This window comes from Peromyscus eremicus, chromosome 6, assembly GCF_949786415.1.
Source record: "Peromyscus eremicus chromosome 6, PerEre_H2_v1, whole genome shotgun sequence".
Classification (NCBI taxonomy): Eukaryota; Metazoa; Chordata; class Mammalia; order Rodentia; family Cricetidae; genus Peromyscus; species Peromyscus eremicus.
Genome location: NC_081421.1, coordinates 121,380,121 through 121,392,529, shown reverse-complemented (window position 1 = coordinate 121,392,529; position 12,409 = coordinate 121,380,121). Strand labels below are relative to the sequence as shown.

Genomic DNA, 12,409 nt, shown 5'->3' with positions numbered 1-12,409 from the left:
CCAATAACCTTGGAGGCTAGAATTCTAACCTGTGAATGTGGGGTCACACAAGCATTTCGATCATGGTACATTGCACTTGGCAGATTTTGTTTTCTTAATTTTCTTCCCCTTTATGTTATCTAAACAACTGTAAGAACATTTTCTGGAGTTTTTAGAAGTTAAATTAACTTTTATGACAGTCTGTACTTCAACAGATTGATCTTTTTGAAATGTAAATCAGATCTTATTTCCCAAATGTCTTTATGAAGGCATTTTCTATCTCCTCCTACACTCAGTCCAGGATCTTCAGGGAAAGAACAGTGTGTAGGACACAGAAAACACTAAATAAATACTTCTCAAATGAATGGATTACTGTTAATTGGATGAATCAGCAAATGGGCTGTCAATATTTTATTGATGCTTTATAAAGTGTAAAGGCTCTGTTTTGAAACATGAGATAGTTACCTGTTAGTACAGACATCTCAATTTTTAATTGACACATTTGATTTTTTTTTTAGTCTATTTGATCTGTTGGTTAATGACATAAATATAATAAAATATCTTGCCAAGGCTTTTAATCTGCCTGTTTATCAGTTGTGCATACAGTTTTTAGACTATTGTAGTATATCACAATATTGTTATTGTGGAAACAAATAATGCCATCTGATGGCATTTAAAAATTAAGTTTGGGCTGGAGAGATGGCTCAGAGGTTAAGAGCACTGACTGTTCTTCCAGAGGTCCTGAGTTCAATTCCCAGCAACTACATGGTGGCTTACAACCATCTGTAATGAGATCTGGTGCCTTCTTCTGGCTTGCAGGAATATATGCAAACAGAACACTGTCAACATAATAAATAAAAATTAAGTTTGATTTTGGACTTTATGTTTCATTCTGTTGTGTTTAATCTAAGAAATCTTGGGTTCTGCCTGAGGAAAATATTATTAAGATCTGTGTGAATCAGCTATCTATCACAGTGTCAGAAGATTGAAGTAATTAATATACACAAGAGGAGGTTGTTTCAGGTCTTGCCTTTGGAGATTTCAGTCTGTTATTGGTTGATCTTGTTGCATTGGTTCTGTGGCAGGATATCCCATCACATGGGAGCATTTAGCAGAGCCATCCAATTCACTTCATGGACAAGGTACTAAAACGGAAGGGATGGATGTCCCCATTAGCCCTCTCCACCATGACCTCCATGACCTAATAAACTGCCGATAAGCTCAACATTTTAAGGTCTCACCACCCCTGGATATCACTGCTATGGGGACCAAAAATTAATTTTCAGAAATTATGGGATACTTAGAGTCCAAATACAAAGGTATAGAATGGTATTTTGTGTTGCCTACTTGGCTTGCCTTTATTTTATTAAATGAGCTGAGGAGTCTTGATTCTGATTTGACATTTGAGCCCTTTAAAAGATATACCTTCTTCTTATCTCTCGTTATGTGTTCTCAAATACATTTGTTTCAATTTTATTATTCAATTCAAACACCAAGTGTGCATTAATATACACAACCTTTCGCAATACAATAGGAATTATAAAATTACTCTGATCAGTTTGAATAATGCCGTATCATCTAAGAATTAGAGTTTTATGTATTTTAAAGTTTTATAATTATAAAATTGATTGTATTAACTGGATTATAAACAAATAATTTGTTATTGTTCAATTGATACTTTTTAATTATCATTATTTAATTATTATATGAGCATACTTTGGGGTCACAATCTCTTGAGGAAAGATTGTTAGACATATTACATTCATATGCCAATTTTTAAATTCACTGAGCAGGCAGGGCTTGATGGAGCATGCCTTTAATCCCAGTGGAACACAGGCAGAGGCAGGTAGATCTCTGAGTTTGAGGCCAGCATGATATATAGAAAGTTCTAACAAAGCCAGGACTACAGAGAGAGATCCAGTCTTAAAACAAACAAGCAAACAAACAAAGAGTGTAGAATTCATGCAAAAAAAGAAAAAATGAAAAGAAAAAGAAAAAAGAGAGAAAAGAAAAATCACTGAGTTAAAATCACAGCCATTAATTTAAGTTTTACCTCACTCTATTTTTCTTATTTTATTTAAGTTTACAGACTTCATTATAGATATGATGAGGCTTGCTTTTTTAAAGCTAAACCCAAATTCTATGGAAACAATTATGCTAAAAGAGGTATAAAGGTCATGGCCAGAGATTTTTTGTACTAACACATTACTGAACTGAAAACCGTAGAGAATTACACTCTCAATATAGGGCAGATCTGCTGCTGATGACATGACTCAGTGGGTGAAGCACTAGATCCTTAGCCTTAGCATAAAGTGTGCATACATCTACAACTCCTGCACCTGAGGCTAAGGGGATATAGTGGAAGTGGGGTCAGAATGAGTTAAGAGTCAAAGAACTAGAGAGTTTGCTGTGAGTTTGTATTTCCTAATAATGCCAGAAAGTTCACTCATAAAGTACCACAAATATAACGACCAAACATACAATGAATAAAGAAAACAACAGACACGCCAAAGGGGATGGGAGGAAATGTCATGAGGCCTCAACCCTAACGAAAAAGCTTCAGGTAACTAAGACAACTAAGAGAATAGGAAAAAGTCTTCTCCAGGGAAAAGCACACTAATTGTTTATCCTTGAAAATATACATACAACTAACACTATACAGACTGAGCAGAATATATTTAAGAATATATATACAATAATTATATATATATATATATACACACATATAACAATAACTAATAAAAACGGAGGTCATGACTTTTTGAAAGAGAGTAAGAGTAGGTACAAAGAAAGTTTCGAGGAATGAAAAGAAAGGAGATGATGCAGTATAAATTACAATATAATCTTGAAAACTAAAAGAAGCAGCAACAACAACAAGATCAGGACCATTTTAACATCATTAGTTCATTAGGATTATAACAATCCTATAATCTAAGTACCATTTATGTTTCTATTTTCTAGGTAAAGAAAATAATGTTTGGAGAGTTCAAGTTATTTGCTCAGAGGTTCAGAAGACACTGGTGACAGAGTCATTGTACAGTCACAGTTCATTTTGGAATCCTTGTTTTTACGTGGATTCTACTACATTCATTACACTATATCTCAAAAGCACGTTTTTATCCAATAGTAGTAAAGATAGTGTGTATTGTTGCTATTCTTGGTTTTCAACTTGATTACATCTAGAATTAACTAAAACCCATCAATTTGGTACACTTGTGAGGAACTTCTTTCTTAATTAACTTAATAGAAGTGGAAAGACTCACTTGTACTTTTGAGGTGGGAAAATCCTCTGTTAATCTGGGCCACACCTATGTAAATAGCATGAAAAAAGGAAGCCCTCTCTTTTTGCCTGTTTGCCCTCACTATCACCAGCAAGTCTATTCCTTCATTGGCATTAGAGTCTACTTCTTCAGGATCATGATGTATACAGTTAAACTGAAACATCTAGCCTCATGGGATGACAAGTTACTGGATTCTTGGGTCTTCTGTTGGTAGACAGCCATTGTTGGACTAGCTAAACTGCAGCCTATAAGCCACTATGTTATAATGTGTGTGTGTGTGTGTGTGTGTGTGTGTGTTCTATTAATCTTCTCCTATAGAGAACCCTGACTAATACAGGTGCTCTTAACTAAAGCCTCTGCAGAATTAAAAAAAAATCAAATTCGTCACATAAACAATAGTACAAGGTAAATATCAGCATTCTGAAAGGGGGAAATGGGATGTGGAAAGAGAAATGGGGGAAAAAAACCAAGACAAAGATTGAGCAGGACATATAGTTCTTGTGGATATTTTCTAGCATGCTGGTCTCAGGATGAACCCCAAAGTGCTTGGGTAGTTCTGTCTCCAAAGCTTCACTGGGTGGTACCAACAAGGCCTCTTTTCTGTCTTAGCTTTGTTGGCTGCTTGTACCCTTTCTCAGCAGGTATTCCACATTCCTTGCATCTCCAAATTCCTAGTGTCTGCACTGTCTTTAGTGCTAACACCCAGCTTCCATTATTGTGCCTCAAATGTCCCTTCCCCTTATTGCAGGGCTTTCCATGCTTCACTTTGAAATATGCGTGGGAACACCCTTAAGCCTTATCTCACACATTCTGTGTCCCAAGGAAATCAGCATCACACAGATGACACTGAAATCTACTGCTTGTTTATGCAGTAGTGGAGCACGTGGTCCATAGATACAGTGTGTGCTGGATCCCTGAGTTTGGGTGTGAATAGAAACTTGTCTGGAGTGCTCTTGTAAGAAGAGTGCCCCTACAGAGCTGTCATCTACTTTAAGGCTTTTCCAATGAGTTTACACAGGAGAACTCTAAAGCTTATGGTGGGTGACCTGTTGGCAATTTCTGAAAGGCTCTCTGAATAACTTTTCTAGACTCGTTAATAGTGAGTTAATAATTATTGAGGACAACTTTACATGTGATCCATTTTTAGCCAGAATCGAAGTTTTCCTACTCTTCCAGGGAAGGAAGACAATTCTCACTATAACTGTGGCCAAGAATATTTATAAATATTACAGATACAGTTGGCATCCTGGTCTACACTGAATTTACCACCTTCAGACTACTGACTGTATCACCTCTAAAGTCTCAGAGTATGAACAAAATATACAGGAATTTTGTAGCATCAAATAACATGCATAGTTTCTTATCCATTCTTTTTTTTTTTTAAAGGGGAGAAGATAAACACAGTCCCTCATTACCATAAATTATGCAGTTGAATTTCCCAAATTTGGAGAAATCACAGGATTTAGCACATCCACAGTGCAATGGATAAGCCTCGCCCTGGGAAGGTGATCATGGTATTTTCCCTGCCAGGTAAGTACTTCTTATCCATTCCTAATAGTCCTTATTTTTGTTGGAAATTTCATGAGCACAGTCTTACTGTCCACATGCCTGTTGGCATGATGAACTTCCATGACTCCACCAAAATCTCCCACAAAGCTCTGCTTAGTAGTCTAGGGATACTTATCGATATCTCCATGCTACTCCATATACCTCATTCAAAGCTCTTCCATGGGCTTCTGAATTACATTTTCAAGGAGAGTCAGAGAAATGACTCCACTTCTCAGTGACAATTTCGTATTTTTGTTGTTGTTGTTGTTGTGACAAATTACCTGCTCCAAATAACTTCAAGGAGTGTAGTTGGAAGTTTTCCTGTGTCCTGGCCAGCTGATGGTTGGGACAAATCTCTTCTACTTGTATCCTCCAAGTAAAGACACAGAGGCTTATATTAATTATAACTGCTTGGTCACGAGATCAGGCTTATTACTGACTAGCTTTTATACTTAAATTAACCAATAATTCTTATCTATGTTTATCAACGTGGCTTCTGAGCTCTGCCTTGTCATCTTGCTTCCTTTGTGTTTGTCTGGTGACTCCTAACTCAGGTTTCCTCTTCCCAAAATTCTCCTCATCTGCTTGCCCCACCTATACTTCCTGTCTGGCTACTGGCCAATCAGCATTTTATTTATCAACCAATCAGAGCAACACATATTCACAGCATACAGAATGACATCCCACAGCAGAAGAGGAAAGCTTCATTTGGCTCAGAGTTTCATCCCATAACTGGCCTGGTCTTTGCCTTAGGCCTGTGTAAAGGCATGAGTTAGTGGAAATGAGAGTAGATATAAAAGGAAGATACATGCATAGCAATGGCTGGAAAATACAGAGTGAAAATGCAAGGGACAGTATCAAAATGTTCACTTCAAAGTATGTACTCAGATTGTCTCCTAGTTCTTACACCTCCCCCAAACACCGTCAAATTAAGAACTGATCAATAAATTAATTTACAAGCTGTTTCCTAGCACTGATGATCCAAAGAGCTTTCAATGTTAAATCTAGCAGCTAGGGACCACACTTTCACCAAGAGTCTTTGAGAGAAATGTCATAATCAAAGAATCATGCTGTGGGATACTTCTACACTGTGTGAAGATGTGTCATTGTGAAGGACCAATGGCTAGGCAGGAGGAGCTTAGGCAGGACTCCTGGGGACAGAGAGGACTGGGGAAAAAGAATGATTGATTCACCAGCCAGACACAAAGAAGAAAGAAGAGGTGAAAGATGGAAGATAGGTATATAGCAGAATATAGATTAATATAAATGAGTTAATGGAAGTTATAAGAGCTAGTTGAGACAAGCCTAAGATAAAGGCTGAGCTTTCATAATTAATAACATCTCTGTGTCATTATTTGGAAGCTGGTGGTACAGAGAAAGACTTGTTACAGAATCATAACAAAGAATAAACGCATGCTAATAAAAAATCATAGTTAACAATTAAAAATCCAAAATACAGATATATATTTTCATAAATATTTAAAAAGATTTTTGAAAATTTTCCTTGCTGAAAACATTGATCCATTACTCTACTACAACTTTTGGGATTGATTTGTTTTAGCAAAAAACCAGACAAATACACAATTTTGGATTCTTTCTTTGCCATTCAGTAGAACTCTCTCTGATGATGAAAATATTTATGTGCACTGTTTAATTTTGTGGATGTGAGCTGCATATGACTCACAGAACAACTTAGACCTGCATTTTTAATTTTTCATACAAATTAACTTGTACTTGACAGGGGCTGAATTTGGCTGGCAGATATTAAGTCACTACCCCAGCTATACCTCTGTGAACCACCAAGAGATATCTACTCTCTCCCAAATAATCCAGCATTCCATTTTTCAGGTGTAAATGTTACATACTTTAGAACACAATGAGGTAAGCTGGATGGTGGTGGCACATGCCTTTAATCCCAGCACTCAGGAGGCAGAGGCTGGCAGATCTCTGTGAGTTCAAGACCAGTCTGGGCTACAGAGTGAGTTCCAGGAAAGGTGCAAAGCTACACAGAGACCCTGTCTGGAAAAACAAAAAACAAAACCAAACAAACCAACCAAACAAACAAACCCAAACCAAAACACAAAAAAGAACACAATGAGGCACATTGGGCCACTCCAAATATTAGATGACTTTATAAGTACAAATACATAAAATCTCCATGGCCTTTTAAAAAACAACTTGTCTAGTTGTTAATGTTGACTGCATAGCTACAAAAGTTTCAATTTATAAAAGCTGTAGAATAATGTTCCTAGCTCCAGGAAAGCATCCTCTTCTGCTGGTGGAAGCAAGAGTGCAGAGGCACATGGCCACCATGCAAGGCCTGCTGATAGCAGGGACTGTGAGCTACTGTAGGTATGGGGTTTTGTTTGAGCCTGATATTGATGAATACAATGAATAAAGATCAAGTAAAACTAACCCTACACAACTATGACTGTTACCACTGAGTGCATACACACAACAAAAATTGAACACATAAATAGAGTATTATAAGATAAAATAACATCCATAAAAGTTGTTCATTAAAGCAAAACATAAAACCACATAGTATTAAGTTGGTAAAAGCTATAAATAAAGTAAAAATATATTGACTAAGTAAAGTAATTTAAAAAGTTATTTTCAAAGAGCTGTTCTCTCGAATAACTCACTTGAATAACATCACAAGATCCTCTTTCACTGTTACTGCAGCCATGCTGATAGAGAAGAGAAAGACCCACTGCTTGACTTCATGAAACGTCCCCAAAGCAGCCTGCTGAGCTGCTGAGAAGAAATGACTGGCCCAATGAGTCCCAGGTAGTTGTTTCCTTCCGTCCAGAAAGTGTCCTCTCCCACCACACCTGCAGAAGCAGGTGCAGACAGGTTATAAAAGGCAACTTGACTGTTTTACTGCCAGATCAAAGTACTGTCTGGATTGGAAAAAAACAGAAAAATGTCTGGAAAAAAGGAGATTTAACTGAAGGTGGCCTTTGGGGACAGAAACAACAGATGTGCTGAAAATTCATGAATGTTTCACTATAAATGTTCTCTTGTTCATCTGTTACATAAGGAATTTTGCAGGACGAGGCACCATGTCACAGTTCTTGCTTACTTAGAACAACTGGCCAAACTAGAAAGCTCAGGAAAATAAGATAAAGGGATATGTGTTGCTAGACTTATGTTCAGCTTATGAATCCACAGGAGAGCACAGGCACCCTAAAAACTGATATATTCATACAAAGAATCTTTTTTATATATGACCTTTTCGTGGGACATACATACTCCAACACAGTTACAGAGTGGTGAAATTGGTTCTTGGTGGTCCACTGACTCTATTCTTTTATCAATTAATGTATTCGATGGACAATGAGTTTCACAGGCCCCAAGAAAAGGAATTGCTAATATTTGCTTGGAGCACAGACAAGAATGTTTTTACAGCTTTCCTAAATGTCTGCACAAATTAGATTGTACTTTATATCTAGAGCTAAACAAGCCAAGGCAGAGAGAGTCCTGAAGTGTTCCGTTATCCACTACTTCTTCTCCACCAAAGCATGTAAAGCCTGAATATGAAATCTGTACAGTTAACAGTGTTATCAAATAAAGGCAACTGTGCACTATTCAGTACCTACTTCAAACATGCTTAGTGTATGGAATCTGAGGTATAAGAGGTCTAAAACATGGATTTTCAAACACAGTCATAAAGTGGAAAATAATGGATTCAATGAAACTGCTGCTTTCTTAAAATAAAAACACTTAATTGACCATAAGGGACTTTTGAACAACATGTAGACTTTAGTAATTATAATTCAATTCTACCACAAGGCTAATGCATTTAGCAAAACAATGCTATATAAAATACTAACCCAACTGAAGAAGAGAAAATTCTGAATTTTTGAGAATTCAGACAAACATTCCTCAAGACTTATAATCAACAATTGCTATTTTGTCATGATTATTTCATATCTATGTTGACTATTATTTTTAGAAGTGAGAAAGTGTGTGATATTAAAGTTATACCTAAAATTAACAAAGAAAAATGAAAAGGAAAGTGTAGCCAGAAGTTTTTCTGGTCCCTCCCAGCTACTGTAGCCACTCAGACCCAAATAAACACACAGAGACTTATATTACTTATAAACTGTATGGCCGTGGCAGGCTTCTTGCTATCTAATTCTTATATCTTAGCTTAACCCATTTCTATTAATCTATAAGTTGTCCCATGGCTTGTGGCTTACCAGTACTTTACATCTTGTTTCTCATGGTAGTGGCTGGCAGCATCTCCTGACTCAGCCTTCCTGTTCCCACAATTCTCTTCTCTGCTTGCCCTGCCTATACTTCCTGCCTGACTACTGGTCAATCATCATTTATTTATACAGAGAAATATCCATAGCACTTCCCTTTTTCTTTCTTTTTTTCAAAAAGGAAGGTTTTAACTTTAACATAGTAAAATTACATATAACAGAACAATTATCAAGTAAGAATTACAGTTATAATATCTAGTCTATATAATATCTGGTCTATTTGTATTTGGCAAAATTAAAGAAGATATTCTATCTATCTTATATTTGTGTGTCTAAGGTTTCATATCTAACTTATCTTTTATCATGAGTAAGGAAATTGTAACTGTCTAGTCTTCAACTACATCAAAGACCTCAGAAGAATATACTATTACCTGAGAAATGGGAGAAAGATCCAAGCAACTTTTGGGAGTCTTGTGAGAGTAGACAGAGACAGCTTGCAGCCTGGACAGTCATCCAAAGTTCTGGCAGTTTCCTCTGCAAAGTACAAACCTGAAGGACCATTTTGCCAAGCAAATTTCAGTGGTCACCTTCCTATGGGTCCTGCATGTCCAGTTGATCAAGCAGTCCAGGCAAGAACAGTCTCTTGCCCAAATGGCTATTTTTGCCAAGAAGAAGATAAACTCCATATAGAGTGTCTTTGATGCACATCCTCCTCTCTGAAGTAAATCAGTGATGCCAGGAGCAGACATGTCTCACTGTCCAGAAAGTCTAAATTTTTAAAACATTTTAAATGCCATATTCTGTAGGTCTTTGAAGTGTTTGAAGATTACCTATCTATCTGAAATATATCTATGTATACCTAGAAAACTTAACTAACAATGGCTACAAGTTTGACTATCATATAAGACTAATTAATCTGTATTTTTCAATTATCCATTACAATCTAAATGAGTTACATAATCATAATACCTCAAATGTGAGTAGAAATATATATACAGTATAATAAAATTAAGTTTAAATTTGTATCAATAAGCTAAAATTCATAGCTATGTAAGATATTTCAAACAAGTTGTTGCCCTTTGAAAGTAGGTTCATTAATCTACCCTTTCATTCTATGATATCTATACTATCCCCTTTTTTTCTTTATAAAGAGATTGAATTTATAATTAACCTGCTTTAAATAAAAATAAACATTCATAAACAATATTTTGGGAATTTGGGCATAGCTTCTCATGCTACTTCCTGCTGTATGAAGGCACTGGCAATCTAATGGGTATCCAGAGAAAATTAAGGATTATGGTCAAGTCCTGACTGGAGTTGTCTGTGACACTACATTGTATGAGCCAGTTGCCTTGAAACCATTCTGGATGTTGGATCATCTGGGCCATGGTGTCATTGGAGACCTTTCTGGGTGTCTTAGCTGGTCAAACCTGATGTATTTTAATCTGGAACATGCTGTGGATATCTGTATGCTGTGAATGTGTTGTTATGACTGATTGACAAATAAAATGCTGATTGGCCAGTGACCAGGCAGAAAGTATAGGTGGGAAAAAGAGAGAAAAGAATTCTAGGAACAAGAAGGCTGAGTCAGGAGATGCTACCAGGAGATGCTGCCAGCAGCTGCCATCATGGAAATCAATATGTGAAGGCAGAATTGGGAAAAGGTACCAAGCCATGTGGCTAAACATAAATAAGAATTATGTGTTAATTTAAGTGTGAGATCTAGCTAGCTAGCAAGAAGCCTGAGCCATTAGGCCAAACAGTTTTAATTAATATAAGCATTTGTGTGTTTATTTGGGTCTGAGTGGCTGCGAGCTGGGGGGACCAGGAAAACTCCAGCTACAGGAACAAATCTATAGCCTCTTGTTTTCTGTGGAAACAAAAACAGAACCTCTTTTCCAAAGCAACATATCCTTAGATCCAAATTTTGAAGTCAAGGTACCTTTAAAATATACATATTGGCTTAACTGAGCAGTCTTTACAATCAAATGTCTTTCTGCAGTTAAAAATCCCAAAGACAGTACAATCCATATTCTCCGTGTGATAACCATCTTTATGTGGCTTATTTTTTTTATACTACTTTTACTTTCTCTTTAAAGACTTTATTTTTTAAAACTATCTATAATATAGATAGTAACTGCATATATTACTTTTTTCTCTCTTCCAAGCCTATGTACATTTTTACACATATTGTAGACTGTTTAGAGGGTTATCCCATGTGAATCTGACTTCTTGTGAATCTATTGCTTTAAACTGCAGCATTTCCCCCCCACTTTAGCTTCCCAACATGGCGGTGGTACATTTACCACCAGCTCTATATCTGGAAGCCATGTGCACCATCAACTCTCAGAAGCAGTGGGTCTATGCTTCTGTCAACGCAGCGTGTATCCCAGAAACTTTTTATTTTTTAACTAGCAAAAAATATATCCACCATACAGCATAATGTGCAGCTTGGAGACACCTCTATGTAACATGGCATAGGTCAAGCCTGCACATGACAAACCAACCATAGAGTAGCTCAAGCCCACAGGCTGCTTCTAACTTGAGAGACAACTAGGAAGCTGATTTTAGCTCTGTTTTAGAATCTTCTTTCTCAGGTTTTAGGTGGAAACTCTTGCCAACATGTTGGGCGCCATTTGTAGCTGAAGTTATCCTCTTCCCGCCCAGCTCCCATGGCCCTGCGGCTGCTTGGATCCAAGTAAACACACAGAGACTTCTATTACTTATAAACTGTATGGCCATGGCAGGCTTCTTGCTATCTAGTTCTTATATCTTAAATTAACCCATTTCTATTAATCTATAAGTTGTCCCATGGCTTGTGGCTTACCAGTACTTTACATCTTGTTTCTCATGGTGGTGGCTGGCAGTATCTCCTGACTCTGCCTTCCTGCTTGCCCTGCCTATACTTGCTGCCTGGCTACTGGCCAATCAGTATTTTATTTATACAGAGCGATATCCACAGCAGGAAAGAAACAAAATTCAAAGTTGACACTTCACTCTTACTGTACCTTAGTGCACTGAACTAATACTAATAGCTATTACAGGTTTTGCTCACCAAAGTCATTGATTGGAGGTTTTAGTTTGTAAGCATTTGATTATCCAGCCAAGGGACAGACAATCAGGTCAGGATGTGGAAAGTGTTGCATGTCATCAGAAAAACACTCAGTGCTATTAACATTAACTCGTGCTGTAGAAAAATAATTTGTTCAAAATGATTGAATTTCCTTCTGTTTAAATCCAAAGCAAATCCAGCCAAAATGCTTGGAGTGAAAAGAATTCACTTTAGGGTTTTATAGAAACATTATTTTTTTTACAAGATTTTCTTAAATAAACATGTAGTCAAAAACAGTTTCTACACTTGGTGAAAATAATACAAGTATTAGTAACTAA

The 12,409-nt window shown here is 36.7% G+C and overlaps 1 pseudogene; it reads right to left on the bottom strand.

The window, feature by feature from the left end:
* Positions 1 to 4,643: 4,643 nt before the first annotated feature.
* On the bottom strand, positions 4,644 to 4,798 carry LOC131913970 (U1 spliceosomal RNA; annotated as a pseudogene).
* Between the last annotated feature and the right edge of the window lie 7,611 nt (positions 4,799 to 12,409).